Genomic DNA, 19,617 nt, shown 5'->3' with positions numbered 1-19,617 from the left:
AATGAAAATAATATAGAATTACCATATTATATTAAATAACAATACCATATGACAATATTATATTAGATATGTGTCCAATCCAGGAGATATTTAAAAACTGGGTACTTGATGGTTACAGGCACCTGTAGTCCCAGCTACTCGGGAGGCTGAGACAGGAGAATTGGTTGAACCTGGGAGGCGGAGGTTGCAGTGAGCCAAGATCGCGCCACTGCACTCCAGCCTGGGTGACAGAGTGAGACCCCATCCCAAAACAAACAAACAAACAAACAAAAAACTAGGTACTTGATAATGGATATGAAACAAAATGCATTCCTCTTTACTTATTGTCAGTACTTAAAATCAGCTTACTGAGTGATTTTTTGTAACAGTGGAATTGGCAATATGTCACAATTTGTACTTAGTAGTGTTCTTAGAGATGAAATTTTTGGCACATTAGGTTATTGTGGGTTTACAAAGGAAACTTTCTTTCTTTCTTTCTTTCTTTCTTTCTTTCTTTCTTTCTTTCTTTCTTTCTTTCTTTCTTTCTTCTTTTCTTTTCTTTTCTTTTTCAATAGAGCAGGGTCTCGCTATGTTGCCCAGGCTGGTCTTGAACTCCTGAGCACAAAAGATTCTCCTGCCTTGGCCTCCTAAAGTGCTAGGATTACAGATGTGAGCCACCAATGCCCGGCCAATGAAGGAAACTTTTAAAATAAGAAATGGAAAACATTTCAATACTGTCACTCATGAAACAGTACAAAACTATTATTTTTCTACTTTGAATTATCTAAGGATTATACAACTAGATTTCTTGTTTATTTTGTTGATTAATACACCTATAGCCCCTTCTAGACTGTTATTTTCCAAAGTTTAGGGATCGCTCTCTTTTTTTTTTTTTTTTTTTAATTTTTGAGATGAGGTCTGTCTGCATTGCAGGCTCGTCTCAAACTCCTGGGCTCAAGCGATCCTCCCACCTCATCCTCTTGAGTAGCTGGGACTAGAGGCATGTGCCACCATGCGTAGCTAGGGATCTTTTTATAATCGGTGGTAACTAGTACCCAACCCAGTCCCCAGCACATAGTAGGCCTGTAGTCATATTTGTTTAATAAATTAATGAATGAGTTGCCTGTGTGTTTGGTCATTTGACTCTTTTCTTGCCCAGCTTTCATAGTAAAGGGAGGAAGGAAAATAGAGACATTGAAATTGGTAAATTTTGCTGGCTAATTTGTTAAAGGTACTGTTAAAGGTTTAGTAGAAGAGATTGAAGTATTGGCTAAATCCAACGGGTGAAGAAGGCCATTTTTCTAATCCACGCCCCCCACAAAATACAATGTCTTCTAACTTTTGGCTTTATTTAATAATTTTGGTACATTTTTTATTTCAGGGAAGCACTGCAGTTTCCACAATAAACCATTTCTTCACAATAGATGTTTTGATTCTTAAAATTGTTGAACATCACTTAATTTGAATACTCTATCACAGCAACATCAGTTCATTTAAGAAGTAATGTCTATTAGAGAGACTATTAATTTACCAGACTATTTGGCACATCAGAACAATTTCCTCTAGGAGTCTGTGGATATGAGAAAAAGATCACTCTCACAAACTTATAACATTTTTATGGATATGGAATTACATCATAATTGATGGAAAATATTGTCCAGTATGAAAACTGGAAGTAACTAATTTTTATAATATATAACAACTAATCATTTTTGCTGTCATCTACCTCTATCTCTTAGTTAAGAAATCCCTTGACCTAGACTGCTAAAAATCACTAATAGTTGATTTATATGCTTACATACAGTGTAGGCAGTGCCGCAAATGTGCTTCACGGGCCAACTTGATTTAAATTTCATTTGAATTTCACATGAAATTCCAGACTTTAAAGTATGGAAGATGATCAGTGTATAAATTTATCCTCTGACCTCAAAATAAGACTTTTTTTTCCAAATATTAACATTTTATAAACGTGATGGTAAAATCATGGTGCTGCTGGTCTTTTTTCTCCTGTGCATATTTTCTCATGTTAAATTATTATTATTATTATTTTGAGATGGAGTCTTGCTCTTGTCGCCCAGGCTGGAGTGCAGTGGTGCAATCTTGGCTCATTGCAACCTCTGCCTCCCAGGTTCAAGCAATTCTCCTGCCTCAGCCTCCCGAGCAGCTGGGATTACAGGTGCCCGCTACCAAGCCCAGCTAATTTTTGTACTTTTAGTAGAGACAATATTTTGCCATGTTGGCCAGGCTGATCTCTAACTCCTGATCTCAGATGATCTGCCCGCCTTGGCATCCCAAAGTGTTGGGATTACAGGCATGAGCCACCGCGCTGTAAAAGTTATTTAAGTGAGAATATTATTAACAGTTTGTGACTGGCCTGGCCAACATGGTGAAACCTCATCTCTACTAAAAATACAAAAATTAGCCAGGTGTGGTTGCACGTGCCTGTAATCCCAGTTACTTGGGAGGCTGAAGCGGGAAAATTGCTTGAACCTGCGAGGCTGAGGTTGCAGTGAGTGGAGATCGCACCACTGCACTCCAGCCTGGGTGACAGAGCCAGACTCCGTCTCTAAATAAATAAATAAATAAATAAGAATATTTCTAACTGTCTTATTCTCTGTACTTTATTAAGTGCCTGTAAAGGCTAAGGCTCAGCTGCTTGGGACATGCTTCTGTCACAGTATAGTAATCAACTAGTCACTAACAAAGACATGTAACATGTAACCTTACAAGCATTTAAAAGATTTATAATATACATGTTATATTGTACATATACAATGTACATGTTATAATGTACATATACAATATACATTGTATATTATAATGCATGTTACATCATCATTGTATATTATAAATCTTAAATGCTTATAATAAAGTTGGGGCAATTCTTGTTTGATTTTTATGTTCAGAATGAAATAAAATGAATGTTAAATATTTTTATGATTCAGCTTTGAAGCAAAGATTACTTATCATCGTTTCTCAAGTTTCTGGGAATAGTTTAATTAAAAACTGTTCTGAAATAATAAGGTGAAGCCCTCCTGCCTCAGCCTCCTGAGTAGCTGGGATTACAGGCATGTGCCAATACTGCCCGACTAATTTTTCAGATTTGAATTAGTAGGGCTAGGAGACCAGAATGCACAAACAAGTACACAGCTTCTAAGTGTGCCAAGCCAATAGCATAGTATGCACATCTCAATAAAAGGAATTTGGAGATTCTCAAAGGACTCTATAGATATCCATTGCAAACATCAATGACCTAGTATGGACTTAGTTGCCCCAGACCTAAGCAACTAGAACATTTTTACACATAATCCAATTTGGGGAGGGAGATCCAATCTATATAATAGTACAAATAAAGATTGAACAAGTTGATATTAGGAATTCATGTAGTGCTTATAGATTTTATAACTACTACTCTACACAGTGAGACTTGATGATTATATGATGACCTTGAGATATTTCACTGTTAGTCTCACATTTCAACAAGAGTTAAGATTAGACACAAAAACTTGTTTTTTTGCAACAGGACACCATTTATACCAAAATCTTATGTGGGATCAGATGCAAGTGTAATGTTCCAAATGAGAGATTGGAGAAGCAGCAAGAGACCACTGCTAAGCCTATCTTCCTCTTGCCATAGATCAGCCCTGTGCAACCCTGGATTCCATAAAACACATTTTGAAAACGACTGATTTAGACCATTACATGTTTTTCTTACTAGTAACCCTATATCTAGACATGCCTCTTTAATCTGTTTAATCTGTTTTGAGGATTGCTGCCAGAATGATCTTCCTAAAATATAAAGTTATTCTCCTACTCAGACATTTAAGATACTTAGTTGGACATTTAAGATACTCCACAACATAGCTTCAGTACCTTTCCAGTGGTATCTTCTGTCCTGTAATGTGACTCTGGACTGCTGCTTAGTGTTCCCTGTTCAGGCATTGGTTTCCCTCACTCCTCATTTTTCTAATGCTGTTCTTCCAACTCAACAAGTCCAAGAATGAACTAATTTTCTCTCCAATCCAAACCAACTTCTCCTGACTTCCCAACACTGTTAATAGCACCACAATCATGCCAACTGAAATCCTCACTCATCCATTATGGTCTATTCTAAACGCCATCTCCTTTAGGAAGCCATCCCTCATTCTAAGAGGTATACCTTCCTTTTCTGAAACGTAGTGACATTTTGTGCTGTCTAATGACTTCTAGACTCTAACTCCATTTTATGTTCAAACATGAAGCATTTTTGCCTGGTTTTAGTACACTTGAATTTATCTAGGATTGGAATTACCACCTACATTGAGAGAGGATGATTTTTTTGTTTAGTTTAGAGCTTAGCCTCTTTTACCATTATTATTATTGTTTTTCATTTAATCCATGGCTTTATTTCCTTGTTTTTTAAATTTTATTTCCTTGCTTTTTTTTTTTTTTAATTGATGCAGCATGCATCCTTCTGCATTTAGCTGTTGCATTCATGGTGATTCTACAAATATGTCTATCTACCTTATCTGTCTTCTGGAATAACTGTGCTGGTGCATTACATTTTGAAATATAGAATATTATTTACTCATTTATTTCACCTTTATATTACAATTGGGACTTTGTTTTTTTGTTTGAGACGGAGTCTTGCTCTGTCACCCAGGCTGGAATGCAGTGGCGTGATCTCAGCTCACTGCAACCTCTGCCTCCCGGGTTAAAGCGATTCTCCTGCCTCAGCCTCCTGAGTAGCTGGGATTACAGGCATGCGCCACCACGCCTAGCTAGTTTTGTATTTTTAGTAGAGACAGGGTTTCACCATATTGGCCAGGCTGTTCTCCAACTCCAGACATCGTGATCCACCTTCCTCGGCCTCCCAAAGTGCTGGGATTACAGGTGTGAGCCACCGTGCTCGGCCTTTTTTTTTTTTTTAAACCGAGTTTCACTCTTATTGCCCAGGCTGGAGGGGAATGGTGCGATCTCGGCTCACTGCAACCTTCACCTCACAGGTGCAAGCGATTCTCCTACCTCAGCCTCCCGAGTAGCTAGGATTACAGGCATGCGCCACCATGCCTGGCTAATTTTGTATTTTTAGTAGAGACAGAGTTTCTCCATGTTGGTCAGGCTAGTCTCGAACTCCTGACCTCAGGTGATCCACCTGCCTTGGCCTCCCAAAGTGCTGGAATTACAGGCATGAGCCACCGCTCCTGGCGTGTTATTTTTTTAAAATAAAAAATTTTTTGACAAGCATTGCCTACAGTTTAAACAGTATCAGCAAAACCTATCATCACTCTGATAGCAAACATTGCATCAGTGGTGGGTCATCTTCACATATATACTTAACGTATGTTTTTTATTGTTTAAAAGATTTTAAAAGATAGTTGAAGAATGACAGTTTTATAACGTTTAATTTTGATGAATCTTGTAATACAACATTTATTATACAATATAATTCAAAAGCCAGAAATCTTCATTCTTCATTCTAAAACTATTTATTGAATACCTGTTTTGTGTCACATATGCAAAATACTGGCAATACAGTGGTAAAAAAGCCAGACAAAGCTTTGGCCCTTATGGAATTTGGTAAGGTAAGGAAGACAGACCAAAGAACAAGTAATAACAATTGAAATAATTAAATTTATGCTAAGTGCCATGAAGGAAATAAAAAGAATGCTAATATGGAGAGTAATGGTAGGAGGCAGGGTCAGGGACCTCTCCTCTAAAGAAGAGGTCTGGCTAGTGATAGGAATTTGGCTTTGGCTGTCTTCTTCAGCACATAGATGATTTTTTTTTTTTTTTTTGAGATGTAGTCTTACTCTGTCACCCAGGCTGGAGTGCAGTGGTGTGATCTTGGCTCACTGCGACATCTGCCCCTGGGGTTCAAGCGATTCTCCTGCCTCAGCCTTCTGAGTACCTGAGATTATAGGCGTGCGCCACCACACCTGGCTAGTTTTTGTATTTTTAGTAGAGAACAGGGTTTCACCTTGTTGGTCAGGCTGGTCTCGAACTCCTGACCTCTTGATCCGTCTGCCCTGGCCTCCCAAAGTGCTGGGGATTATGGGCGTGAGCCACTGTGCCCAGCCAATGATATTTAAAGCCAAGGGAATGAATGGGATCACCTAAACACAGAATACATTGAGAGAAGGGCTCTCAGGATAGTGCCTGGAGACATATCTCATTTGGTCAGTAGAGGAGAAGCCAGCAAATGAGAAAGAGCAGCCAGTGAGACAGGAAGAAAACCAGCAGAGTGTGGTGTAACGGAATTCAAGAAAGGGGAGTATTTCATGAAGGAGTGGGTGGTCAGCTATGTTGAATGTGGCTGAGAAATCAAGCAAGATAAGGACAAAAAGTGTGGTTGGTTTTGGCAACATAACACTTGCTAGTGACCTTGACAAAAGTGGTTTCTGTGGAGTGGTGGGGATGGAAACCAAATCGAAGTGGTTAGAGTGGGAATGGGAATAGAGGAAGTAGAAACGTTGATTACAGACCATTTTTTCCAGAAGTTTGGCTATGAGGGTGAAGAAGAGAAATCAGTGGGATGTTGCTGGAAGGAAATGTGGATTAAGAGAGGTTTTGTTTGTTTTTGTTTTTCAAAGATGAGTGACATTTACACTATCTGTAGTGTAAGTTTATTGAAAGAAAAATACCAATATTGAAACATTTTGAAATCCCAATTTGCAGGGAAGTTTGGGGAATTAGTGATCACTGAAAATATCTTCGTGTTTAGTTTATGCATGACATGTAAATCAATTTCTGTACCACATGATTTTTAAGCTATGTATGGAGCCCATTCAGTGAGTGTTTGGTGTAGATGCAACTTATAAAAATTCTGTAGCAGAATCATGAGAAACTCTTGAAATTCAAAGTTTTTTTCAAAAGCAAGAAGATACTGTTATAATTGCATTTCTTAGGTTTAGGATTTAGATATTTGGAGATGTGTGAGTGTTCAATGGATTTTCTTTAAATTAAGGAATAACATACAATTAAAGTGCACATATCTTTTGTATATAGCTTGATTATTTTTCACCTATATACAACCTTCCAGATCAATATATGGAACATTTGCATCACCTCAGAAGGTTTCCTTCTGTCCATTTATTGTTAATTTCCCCCTTTGCCCCAAATTAATCACTATTCAGACTTGTATCCTTATCGATAGTTTTCCTGTTGTTGAATTTCATATAAATTAATTATACAATATATGCTTTTCTGGGGTCTAGCTTCTTTTCCTCAATAGATTTTTGAGATCCATCCAAGTTGTTATATTTGTTAGTAGTTCACTCTCTTTTATTATTGAATAGTATGGATATACCACAATTTGTACCTTCTGCTGTTGATGGACAATTAATTGTTTCCAGTGTTTGGCTGTATTACAAACATTCTTTTGCATGTCTTTTGGTGGACATATATGTATTCATGTCTCTTGAATATATACCTAGGTGGCCAGGCACAGTGGCTCACGCCTGTAATTCCAGCACTTTGGGAGACCAAGGCAGGCAGATCACTTGAGCCCAGGAGATCAAGACCACCCTGAGCAACATGGTGAAACCCCGTCTCTACAAGAAAAAGTACAAAAATTAGCCAGGCCTAGTCGTGTGCACCTGTAGTCCCAATACTGGGAGATCAAGTCTGCAATGAGTCATGATCACACTACTGCACTCCAGCCTGAGTGACAGAGCAAGACCCTCCCTCTCTCTGTCTCTCTCTCTCTTTCTCTCTCTCTCTCTCTCTCTCTCTATATATATATATATATATATATATGTTTGGTTTTTTTTTCCTGAGACGGAGTCTCGCTCTGTTGCCCAGGCTGGAGTTCAGTGGTGCAATCTTGGCTTACTGCAACCTCCACCTCCCAGTGATTCTCCTGCCTCAGCCTCCTGAGTAGCTGGGATTACAGGTGCCCACCGCCCCGCTTGGCTAATTTTTGTATTTTTAGTAGAGATGTGGTTTCACCATGTTAGCCAGGCTGGTCTCAAACTCCTGACCTCAGGTGATCCGCCTGCCTTGGCCTCCCAAAGTGCTGGGATTATAGGCATGTGCCACCACACCTGGCTGGATTTTTTTTTTTAATTGGGTTGTCTTTTTTCTTACTGATTTTGTAGGCATTTTTTTTTTTTTTTCCTGAGACGGAATCTCGCTCTGTGGCCCAAGCTGGAGTGCAGTGGCGTGATCTCGGCTCACTGCAAGCTCCGCCTCCCGGGTTCACGCCATTCTCCTGCCTTAGCCTCCCGAGTAGCTGGGACTACAGGCATGTGCCACCATGCCCGGCTAATTTTTTTTGTATTTTTAGTAGAGACACGGTTTCACTGTGTTAGCCAGGATGGTCCGATCTCCTGACCTTGTGATCCGCCCGCCTCGGCCTCCCAAAGTGCTGAGATTACAGGTGTGAGCCACCACGCTCGGCCTGATTTTGTAGGCATTTTTATATTTTGGGAATGTATATTTTGTATGTGTGAGAGACGGAGTCTCGCTCTGTTGCCCAGGCTGGAGTGCAGTGGCGTGATCTCCGCTCACTGCAACCTCTGCCTCCCAGGTTCAAGCGATTCTCCTGCCTCAGCCTCCCAAGTAGCTGGGATTACAGGCACCTGCTACCACACCTGGCTAATTTTTGTATTTTTTTAGTACAGACGGGGTTTTACCATGTTGGCCAGGCTGGTCTCAAACTCCTGACCTCAAGTGGTTTGTCCTCCTCGGCCTCCCAAAGTGCTGGGATTGCAGGCTTGAGCCACTGCACCCAGCCAGGAATGTGTACTTTGTCAGATGTGTAATACAAATACTTTCTCCCAGTCTGTAACTTGTTTATTTTTCTTAATCTATTTGATGAATAGAATTCTTAATTTTAATGAAGATTAATTTATCAGCTTCTTTTTTGTGACTAAGTGCTGCTTATATCTTGCTAAAGAATTCTTTGCTGGGCACGTTGGCTCCTGCCTGTAATCCTAGCACTTTGGGAGAGTGCAGCGGGAGGATCATTCAAGGCCAAGAGTTTAAGACCAGCCTGGGCAACATAATGAGACCCCATCTCTCCAAACATTTTTTAAAAATTAGCTGAGGGTGGTGATGCACACCTGTAGTCTCAGCTACTCAGGAAGCTGAGGTGGGCAGATTGCTTAAGCCCGGGAGTTCAGGGCTGCAGTGAGCTATGTCATGTCGCTGCATTCCAGCCTGTGCAACAGAGTGAGACCCTGTCTCTAAGAAAAAAAGAAAAATAAATCTTTACCTACTCCAGAGTCATTAAAATATTCTGTTTTCCTCTAGAAGTTTGTTTCAACTTTCCTATTTAGCTCTGTTACCCACTTCAAATTAGTGATTCTATTTTTGGCTCCAGCTATTTTACAGTTATAAAACTAGGCATTTTACAGTTATAAAACAAGTCTTCATTTCAATATGTTGGATTCAATCATTTTACCAGAAACATCTTTTTAAAGTAGCAATGACATGAAATGCCCATTTTTCCTCTTCTCTCTGCATGTTCATTTGGTAGCATGTGATATACAAGGTAAAATTGGAATGTATGTTTTTGTCTACAACTTAAGGGTAACTGACCTTTGAAGGAAAATAACACTAGACACTGACTTTGTTGTTTTAACAACAGTTGTCAGCAGTTCACCTGTGCCACACGGTCTACAGTATCCTCATTAAACACTTAATCTAGGAGAAAAAGTGGAATGCTTTTTTTTTTTTTTTAAGGGAGAGGATAGGAAGAACTGGAACAGTAACTTGGTTGTGTTTGATCTGGTGTTTTTAAACAAGCAGTCTTGATGTTTCTTAACATTTACCTTAGCCCAAGGAAATAGGGAAGGAAGTATTTCATGATTGGAGGGATTACTCTCACTTTAACGCATGTCTTTGTTTTTGTTATCTTCCTTTCCCCTCAATCAGCAATAATGCACAGTCAGTTGAGGTGTTTGAAATTAATTGGATCTAAAATCTCTTCTAGTTCTGGCCTTCTAAAATCTATAATCTGTATAGGAAGGCATTTAAAACATGATTTAAATTCTCTGAAGCAACAGTAAAACTCAAGAGACAAATCCTGCTTCTCTTCTTAATGTGTCACTGACTTTGTGCCCTTGGGCGATTACTGGCCTTTATGTTTTTTGTCATTATTTGTATCTTGGATTTTGTCTGTAAAATGGGGAAAATAATAAATGCCATTGCCCCTATTTATCTTCCAGAAATGTTATGAGAAAAAAAGAAATCTCATTGCACTATTAGGCTGAGTGCTTGATGCCACGTTTTTGGAGAGCCACAGGCAAACAAAAACGGGTTCAGAAGACAGCTCTCACCATGGTCGGGAAACTGAGTGGTAACATCTGAGCTATAACTTATCCTGTATGTTCCCAGAAAGCTGAACTAGGACCTGAAATAGACATTTCAGGAAATTTGAGTTCAGCTACATTTAAGAAAGAATGCTTTTAACTACTAGAGTTTTTCTGAAATGGAAAGGAATAACTTCTGTATTATTCGAAGTGTTCAAGCAGAGGCTGTATAACCCAAGTAGGGGGATATTAGAGGACATTCAAACATCAGATGGCAGAGGAAGGAGAGGTAAGCTAGTTACGATAATAATTTCGATTCTAATATGCTAATTTCATCGGTTATAGGGATCATTTTTCATCCTACAGAGCTGTTCTTGTGCCGATGGAATTTGAGGAATGATTACATATGATGGTGATACGGAGAACTGGTAAAGGATTTTGCAGAAATGACAGCTAATGCTTCTCTGCCACATTTATGGTCCCAGGTGTTAATGTTGCAATTGTGAAAACATTCTTATAGTCAGTGCCTCAATTTCTAAAATTTTAATTAAAAAGTAAAAGTGAACATTTTAGATAAGATAAACTTTTTCTTTTTTAAAAAGAAGTATGGGTATAAAGGACTCCATTTACTATTATAAAGAAGGAATGGAATATCAACATTCAGAGACAGCTTGCTGGCAGCTCTCAGGCACCAGAGGTGCCTGGCAGCTGGCAAACTCAATACAGGATTCTTTCTGAGATTTGACATTTTGCTTTCCTTTAGTGCTTATACTTCCTACTGGGAAAACAGACCGTGGAGTAGAAATATGATCTCTGAAATTAAGAGGAAAATTTTGTTAGCTAATATTCTTAATTGAATGGTAATTATTTAATAGTACAGTATTAGAAATAAAGGCAAGTTTATAACCATTAGAATTAAAAACATGATTGTAAATTTTTGTTGCTAATGTAAATATTTGATTTTGTTCATAGCTAATTTATATTTGAACTAATAGGTAAAGCATTCGTATGTGAACTTCCATGAAATCTCAATTAACTAGACTCCTGCCATTTCCAAGTTTAAATTTTATTTATAATCTGCCCCCTTTCGTTTTACAGCACATGAAATGTTAGAAACTCTGAAAAAAAAAAAACAAAACCTTGGTATCTTAAAGAAACTAACCGGTGAAAAAATTTATATAGTATCATCGTCAATGAAAAGAGAATCTAAAAGGCTAAAAACAAATTTGAAATTATCATCTCTCAGTAAGCATGTGATGAAGTCTCGTTTTCTATACTGGTAGAAAACAATCTGAGATTGCTAGAATGGCTATGAGTAGCTATGAATGGGAGAGTGCTGTGGAACACTGCAAAAGAAATAAGCTTTAACTTTTATAGTCAAATATATATGTCAGTATCTCAGTAGTAGAATAGTTGTGTCCTTTAGAAGAAGTGTTATTTAAGAGATAAGGTGTTAATGGAAAACACTTATGTTTTAATTAAACCTTAAAACATATCAGGAGATTGGTTATTTAGTTGTGGAAAGAGCAAAAAGACAAATGAAATAGGTATTAACTAGAGTTTTCTGCTAGGTTACAACTCTGGCTTTTAAATGAAATAAGAAAATGGTTTTATCTAATAATACCAAAAAATTCTGATGAAAACATTATGCTAAGTATATATTTGTATACATACATGTATGTTCATTTAAAAATATTTTATCTGGATATTTGGATATCCTGTGGTCGATATTTTTACCCTCTGAAAAGTCGCATTAATTTTTCAATCAGTGACATTTGTAAAGTACTTTGTATGAAAGGTGCTGTCTAAATGTTTTATTTCTTTGATTACTGCATCAGTGAAAACCACAACTTTCTCTTGAAATTCCAATTTCAGGGTTTTGAAAGTAAACATAGAAGTATTAGTAATAGACCTAGAACAGGGCTCCATAAGCTTTTTCTGTAAAGGATCGGATAGTGAATGCATTAGGCTTTGCAGGTCATATGGTCTCTTTCACAACTACTTAGTTGGCTGATGGAGTACAAAAGCAGCCATAGACAATATACAAATGAATGGGTTTAGCTGTGTTCCAATAAAACCTTTTTTTTTTTTTTTTTTTGGGGACAGAGTCTCGGCCTGTTGCCCAGGCTGGAGTGTAATGGGGCAATCTCAGCTCATTGAAACCTCTGCCTCCCAGGTTCAAGTGATTCTCCTGCCTCCCCCTCCTGAGTAGCTGAGATTATAGGCACCTGCCACCAAGCCTGGCTAATTTTTTTTTGTACTTTTTTGTAAAGACGGGGTTTCACCATGTTGACCAGGCTGGTCTCGAACTCCTGACCTCAAGTGATCCACCTGCCTCGGCCTTCCAAAGTGCTGGGATTATAGGCATGAGCCACCGTGCCTGGCCTCCAATAAAACTTTATTGATGAACACTGCAATTTGAATTTTGTAAAATGTTCAAGTGTATTCTTCTGATTTTTAAAAACCATTTAAAGATGTAAAAACCATTCTTAGTTCACAGGCAGTACAATAACAGGCAGTGAGCTATAGTTTGCAAAACCTTCATCTAGTGCCTTCATAGGGATCAACAATAGAGATATAAAACTTCACTTGTTCATTCAACAAATATTTATTCAGTGTCCATCATGAGCAGACACTAGTGTGGGGGCTGAAGATACAGCAATACAAAACAGACAACATCACTGTTCTCATGGAGCTTACATTCTTGTGGGGAAAGACAGATTTAAAAAAATGAGTGATGGTGATCTGGGAGGCCGAGGCAGGCGGATTACCTGAGGTTGGGAGTTCGAGACCAGCCTGACCAACATAGAGAAACCCCATCTCTACTAAAAATACAAAATTAGCCGAGTATGGTGTCGCATGCCTGTAATCCCAGCTACTCGGGAGGCTAAGGCAGGAGAATCGCTTGAACTGGGCAGGCAGACGTTGCGGTGAACCAAGATCGCGCCATTGCATCGCGCCATCGCACTCCAGCCTGGGCAACGAGAGCAAAAAATGAAAAAATAAAAAATAAAAAAACAAAACTCTGTCTCAAAAATGAATGATGGTGATAATGAAAAAATTTTATAAAGAAAAATAAAGCAAGGTAAGAGGAAAGAAAATGACAATGGAAGATGACATTTTATGTAGGGTAATTAGGTAAACCTTGTTTGAATAGGTGACTTTTAAGCAGATACTTGAATGAAAAGAGAAATTGAGCCAAGTGGCTTCTAAGAGGAAAGCATTATAGTCAGGGGGAAGGGTAAATGCAAAGGCCTTGAGGCAGGAGCATGCTTTCCCTGTTCAAATAACAGGAGAAATGTAGACAATTGATGAGATTTATATTTCAACAAATTTAACCCACTCCAAGATTCTTCCATCATTTGCCCCAGATATGTATAAACACCAGTACAGGAAACTATATTTCTATCAAAAGCAATATAGGGACTCTTCCTATTTAACTTTGTAGAGCATTCTTTTGGAAAATATTTCAAAGCTATGTTGACGGCCTACACATTAAAAAGACCACAGTAGACCCCATCAAATGGAAACTTTTTGTGGGTTTGTTAGGGGGTACTGAAGTGTAAAGAAGTTACAAAATGATTAATTAAAAACTAAGATGTTTTTGCTGCATTTAGAAATATATAACAAGTTTCTGGTCTTCAGTTGGGAGTTCCTTCACCACCTGTCCACTCCTATCTTTGAATGGGCTTCATGTTCTTATAAATACCTTGAAGTTTAGGGGGGAAATATACTTCAATCTATCTTGTTGTTGTGTTTTAATTTAGTAGCTAAGAAGAACATTCATGTGGCCTGATCACTGATGGTTTTCCTATCTCTTTTTTTTTTTTAAGAGACGGAGTCTCACTCTGTCACCCAGGCTGGAGTGCAGTGGTGCCATCTCGGCTCACTGTAACCTCTGCCCCCCGGGTTCAAGCGATTCTCCTGTTATGAATGCTAAGGTAGTCAGAATCTCATTTTTCTCTTCGAAACTACACTCAGTTACTTCTGGTGTTATTTACAGTACACAAAGGACACTTTAAAAATATTGAGAGCTATTTAAATGTCAGAGGGTTTAAAATGTTCAGGGGACCAAGACATTTTGCCTTTAGTTCACCAAATCAAAAGCTATCTTTCTGTGTAGTGACTAAAAGATGTTCCCACATGAAGGTTGCTCATGTGAAAGCTTTGAGCTAGTTTTCGTTCTTTCTTTTTTTTTCCCTCCGTTAAGAATCTTTTCAGCATGCATTTGAAAGTTTCATAGTTAGCGTTTTTAAAAAACACTATCGAACTTACAGAAAAGTTGCAATACAGCACAAAAAAACTTTTTTTCTGCAAGTTTTGAAAGTAAGTTGCTGACACGGTGCTCTATCCCTCTCCTATGCTTTAGTGTATGTGCCCTGCCTTCACAATAAAATCATCAAAACCAGGAAATCAACATTACTACCATTCAGTCCTCAGACCCCATTCAGGTTTCTCCAGTTGCTTCTATGATGTTCTTTACCACAAGATATTTCGGTTCAGAATCACACATTGCTTTTCGTTGTCATGTCTCTTTCCTCTCCTTCAGTTTGGAACAGTTCCTCAGTCTTTCATGACCTTGAAACTTTTGAGGATTATAAGCCAGCTGCTTTGTAAACTATCCCTGCAAATTCGAGTTTGGTTGTTTCTTTATGGTTTGATTCATGTTTTGCATATTTGGCAGGAATATCACAGAAGTGATGCTGTGTTCTACTGACTATCAGAAGGCACATAATTTTTGTTTGTCCCATTACTGATGATGACCACATGTAACTTTGCTCAGTTACAGTGATATCAAACAGGCTTTTCAATTATATAGGTGCTCTTTTCTTTCAACCTTGTAATTAATAAGTATTTTTGGAGAGAAGCAATTTGAAACTATATAGATATCCCATTTGTCATCACACTTTTAATTTATTCATTTATTAACGTCAGAATGTACTCATGAATTTCTGGGTTTTTTTTCAATGGGTTATAGTCTAATACTATTATTATTTTATGCTCGCTTGTCCCAGATTTGGCCCATGGAAACCCCTTCAAGATGACTGCTCTATTCTTTTTAAGATATCCACTTCATTCTGTGAGCACTTCCTTGCTTGCTGGCACAGCAAAATGTTCCTGACTCATACTTTCAATTCTCATGCCTTAGCCACCCCAGTAGCTGGTACTACAGGCATGCGCCACCATGCCTGGCTAATTTTTGTATTTCTAGTAGAGATGGGGTTTCGCCATGTTGGCCAGTCTTGTCTCAAATACTTGAGGCTGAGGCAGGCCTCAAATGATCCACCTGCCTCAGCCTCCCAAAGCGTTGGGATTATAGGAGTGAGCCACTATGCCCATCTTGGAGTAAACCATTTCTTCAGGGAGCCTCATTCCTTTAGATGGAGAATAATATTTAGAAATTAATATCTAGAAGCTATTGTAGTTTCACTGTTCCTAGGTGCTCTCAGAGAACAGGGAAAGGGACTGTATTTATGTATGCCCATATACACACATATTTTATCTTTTTTTTTTTTTTTTTTGCTTTGTTGTCATCCAGGCTGGAGTGCAGTGGCACCTTCATAGCTCACTGTAGCCTTGAACTTGTGAGTTCAAGTGATTCTCCTGCTTCAGCCTCCTGAGTAGCTAGGACTACAGGTGCACTTCACCGCACCCTTCTAATTTTAATATTTTTTTGTAGAGACAGGGTCTCACTATGTTGCCCAGGCTAGTCTTGAACTCCTGGCGTCAAGCAATCCTCCTGCCTTGGCCTCCCAAAATGCTGGGATTACAGGCATGAGTCACCTTGCCTGGCCTATCTTTTTATATGTAGTAGAAGCCATGAGTTCATGCCAGTACATCCACTTCCAATACAGGACCACAGGCTTCCATATTTGTAACTCCCTTCTCTCACAGAAAAACCTGGCTCTCATTATCCTTATTATGTTTACTTATTTGACCATTCCTCCATTATGTAATACAACCAGTCACCCATTGGCACTTGGCATCTCCTACTCAGCACAGTTGTTCTGCTTGACTCATTTGGTTTTGATAATCCCATACTGTGGCCTCCACTCTGTGCGGACATTCTTCTCAACTGCTTGAGCTCTGACATCCCCATGCAGAACTGCCCCTAAAATGTAGATGCCCTCTTCACCCCACTCGAGTTTTGGTACTTTGCACTGGACTACTCCTGGCATCGAAGTTCTCCTCATTCCATTTAGCTTCTAGTGGGGGCTGCCAGCCACTTCATTCCCTCTTCATTCCCGTCTTCATTCCCTTTCAGGCTCCAGCAGTCCAGGCTAGGCAGTCCTCCTCCCTGCACGTCCTCTTATACTGTTTGAGCTCTGACTTTTCATGCTGTTTGTCCCTCCACGTGGAAACTTGCCTCTTTTTTTTTTTGTTCCAGACAGAATCTCTCTGTTGCCCAGGCTGGACTGCAGTGGCACTGTCTCATCTCACTGCAGCCTCGACTTCCAGGGCTCAAGTGATCCTCCCACCTCAGTCTCCCGGGTAACTGGGACTACAGGCTCATGCCAACATGCCTGGCTAATTTTTGTATTTTTTGTAGAGACGGGGTTTCACCATGTTGCCCAGGCTGGTCTTGAATTCCTGGGCTCAAGCAACCTGCCCACCTTGGCCTCCCAAAATGTTGGGACTACAGGCATGAGCCACTGCACGGGGCCTGAAACCCTCCTTACCTCATTCATACTGCCTACCCTGCATGGACACGCTCTTCATGCTGGCTGGTCTCCAGCAGCCCACCCTGGGCTACCCCTATTCATTGCATGGACATTTTTCTCATCCAGCTTGGATTTTGACATCCCATGCCAAGCTTCCCCTTTGTGTATTTTTAAACTATGTGTATTTCCCCTGCCTTTATGCTTTGTTGGTAAACTCTAATGGCTAACATATTAAAAGTTTTAAATTAGAATACAATGTAACTATAGTGACTGTATTTTTTAAACTAAAAATTGAAATATGACCTGATTATAGACCATTTTAAATCAGTACTTTTCTAAATAGTTTTGAGTAAATGGTCACAGTCAAAATAAAGAACAAAGGAGAGTTTTAATTTCTGTAATGGAGTAGTACCTCCTATTGAACCAACCTTTCCACGGATAAGAATGATAGATTCTGGACAAAATATAAAAAAAAAATTATCACCTGAAAGCATTGGAAAAATGACCAAAAGCAGCCTGTTTTATGGCCTTTTATCCAAGGGCAGGCCCCCATTTCAGACTCAGAGTGGCTAAAACTTTGATAGAAAATTCACAGTTTTGACAAACCATAACAACCCCAGCAACTGGGAAGTGAGGGGAGACATTCTGGAGTGGAGAAAGCCAGAGAGGGCTTTTTTGGATATAAATTCTCTGACTGATCCACTAATGTGTAGAGTTACACTCTAAATAGCCCAACTGAGGCTAAAATAACTAAACAGATTTATACTTCTGCAAAGGTGACTAACTCATCCCAGTTTCTGTGGGACTCTGAAAGTTCTGTGTTCTAGGAAACCCCTCAATCTAGGCATATTGGGACATTTAGTCACCCCAGCTGCTGCCCACAACAGGTGAGACAGAGTTTGAGTTTAAACCAAGGCAAGTTACTTGCAAGGTTTAAAAAGTAAAAAGTCTGGTCAGGCATTGTGGCTCAAGTTTGTAACCCTAGCACTTTGGGAGGCCGAAGCGGGAGGATTACCTGAGGCCAGGAGTTTGAGACCAGCCTGGGCAACATGGCGAGACTCCCTCACTATAGGAAATACAAAAATTAGCTGGGCATGGTGGCACTTACCTGTAGTCCCAGCTACTCTAGAAGCTAAGGTGGGAGGATCACCTGAGCCCGGGGAGGTCAAGGTTGTAGTGAGCTGTGATTGCACCTATAGTCCCAGCTACTCAGGAGGCAGAAGTGGGAGGATTGATTGAGCCTGGGATGAAGAGGGCTCAAATCATACCGCTGCACTCCAGCCTGGGTAACAGAGTCAGACCCTGTCTAAAAAAAATTAAAATTAAGAAAGAGTCCTCTCTTCCTTTCTCTGCCATCGTGGTGTGTGCTTGCCTCCGCTTCTCACCATGTCTTCTCACAAGACTTTCAGGATTAAGTGATTCCTGGCCAAGAAACAAAAAGAAAATCGTCCCATTCCCCAGTGGATTTAGATGAAAACTGGTAATAAAATCAGGTACAACTCCAAAAGGAGACATTGGAAAAGAACCAAGCTGGGTCTGTAAGGAATTGCACGAGATGGCACACATATTTATGCTGTCTCAAGGTCACAATCATGTTACCATATCAAGCTGAAAATGTCACCACTGTCTGGAGAGTTGAACATGTTTTATTGGGAATATATTTTTTCTCTCTGAATCTCTTATGAACGTGTTGGTTGACTGCATTCAGTAACAAACATGAGACTTTTCATTTCAAAAAATATGAAAAAAAAGAAAGAAAATTAAAAGAAAAAGGGCTGGGCATGGTGGCTCATGCCTATAATCCCAGCTCTTTGGGAAGCTAAGGCGAGGATCCCTTGAGGCCAGGAGTTCAAGACAAGCCTGGGCAACATAGTGAGACTCTGTCACTACAAAAACTTTAAGAGCCAGATGTGGTGGCACACACCTGTAGTCCTAGGTACTCAGTAGACTCAGGCAGGAGGACTGCTTGAGCCCAGGAGTTTAAGGTTACAGTGAGCTATGATCATGCCACTGCACTCAAGCCTGGGCAACAGAGCAAAATCCTATCTCTTAAAAAACAAGTAAAACAAACAAAGAAAAATTCCTACATGCTTCAGAGGAACATATAGAATTCACAATTTATGTAATATATCATTCACAGTGTCCAGCATACAATCCAAAATTATGTGGTCATATGAAGAAGCAGGAAAATATGACCTATACTCAAGAGAAAAGGAAATCAATGGTAACTGACCTCAAGATGGCATACATAATGGAACTGGCAGACAAGAATTTGTATAAACTATAATAATTACACTTCTGTAATTGAAGTTATAGAAGGAAAAGGGTGGGAGAATGGAACAGAAAAAATATTTGAAAGCATTTAGAGAAAAATGAAAAGGATGTAAAGGAAAATATGCTTTTAATTAACAAATAGAAAACCTCAGCAGAGAAATTAAAATGAACTAAATGGAAATTCTAGAACTAAAAATTACAATATCTGAAAAAGGAAACTCATTAGATAGGCTTAACAGCAAATTAAGATGACAGAAGAAAGAGTAAATGAACTTGAAGATATGAAAATAGAAATCATTCTGAATATCAGAGAAAAAAACATTGTGGGGGGATAAAACGACAAAGTCTCAGGGAACTGTGGGAAAATATGAAAAGATCTAACACACATATAATTGAACTTACAGAAGGAAAAGGGGAGGAGAATGGAACAGAAAAAATATTTGAAGAAATAATGGCTGAAAATTTCT

General features: G+C 39.1%; 1 protein-coding gene and 1 pseudogene across 11 annotated transcripts in view; both read left to right on the top strand.

Annotated features, from left to right (window-relative positions):
• Positions 1-19,617, top strand: part of IKZF3 (IKAROS family zinc finger 3) — a 108,219-nt gene that overhangs the window by 6,267 nt on the left and 82,335 nt on the right. The gene's annotated exons all lie outside the window — the stretch shown is intronic.
• On the top strand, positions 18,263-18,591 carry LOC129469483 (large ribosomal subunit protein eL39-like; annotated as a pseudogene).

Source organism: Symphalangus syndactylus, chromosome 20 (assembly GCF_028878055.3).
Source record: "Symphalangus syndactylus isolate Jambi chromosome 20, NHGRI_mSymSyn1-v2.1_pri, whole genome shotgun sequence".
Lineage (NCBI taxonomy): Eukaryota > Metazoa > Chordata > Mammalia > Primates > Hylobatidae > Symphalangus > Symphalangus syndactylus.
The sequence above is the reverse complement of the archived record's forward strand: the minus strand, read 5'-3'. Positions and strand labels throughout refer to the sequence as shown.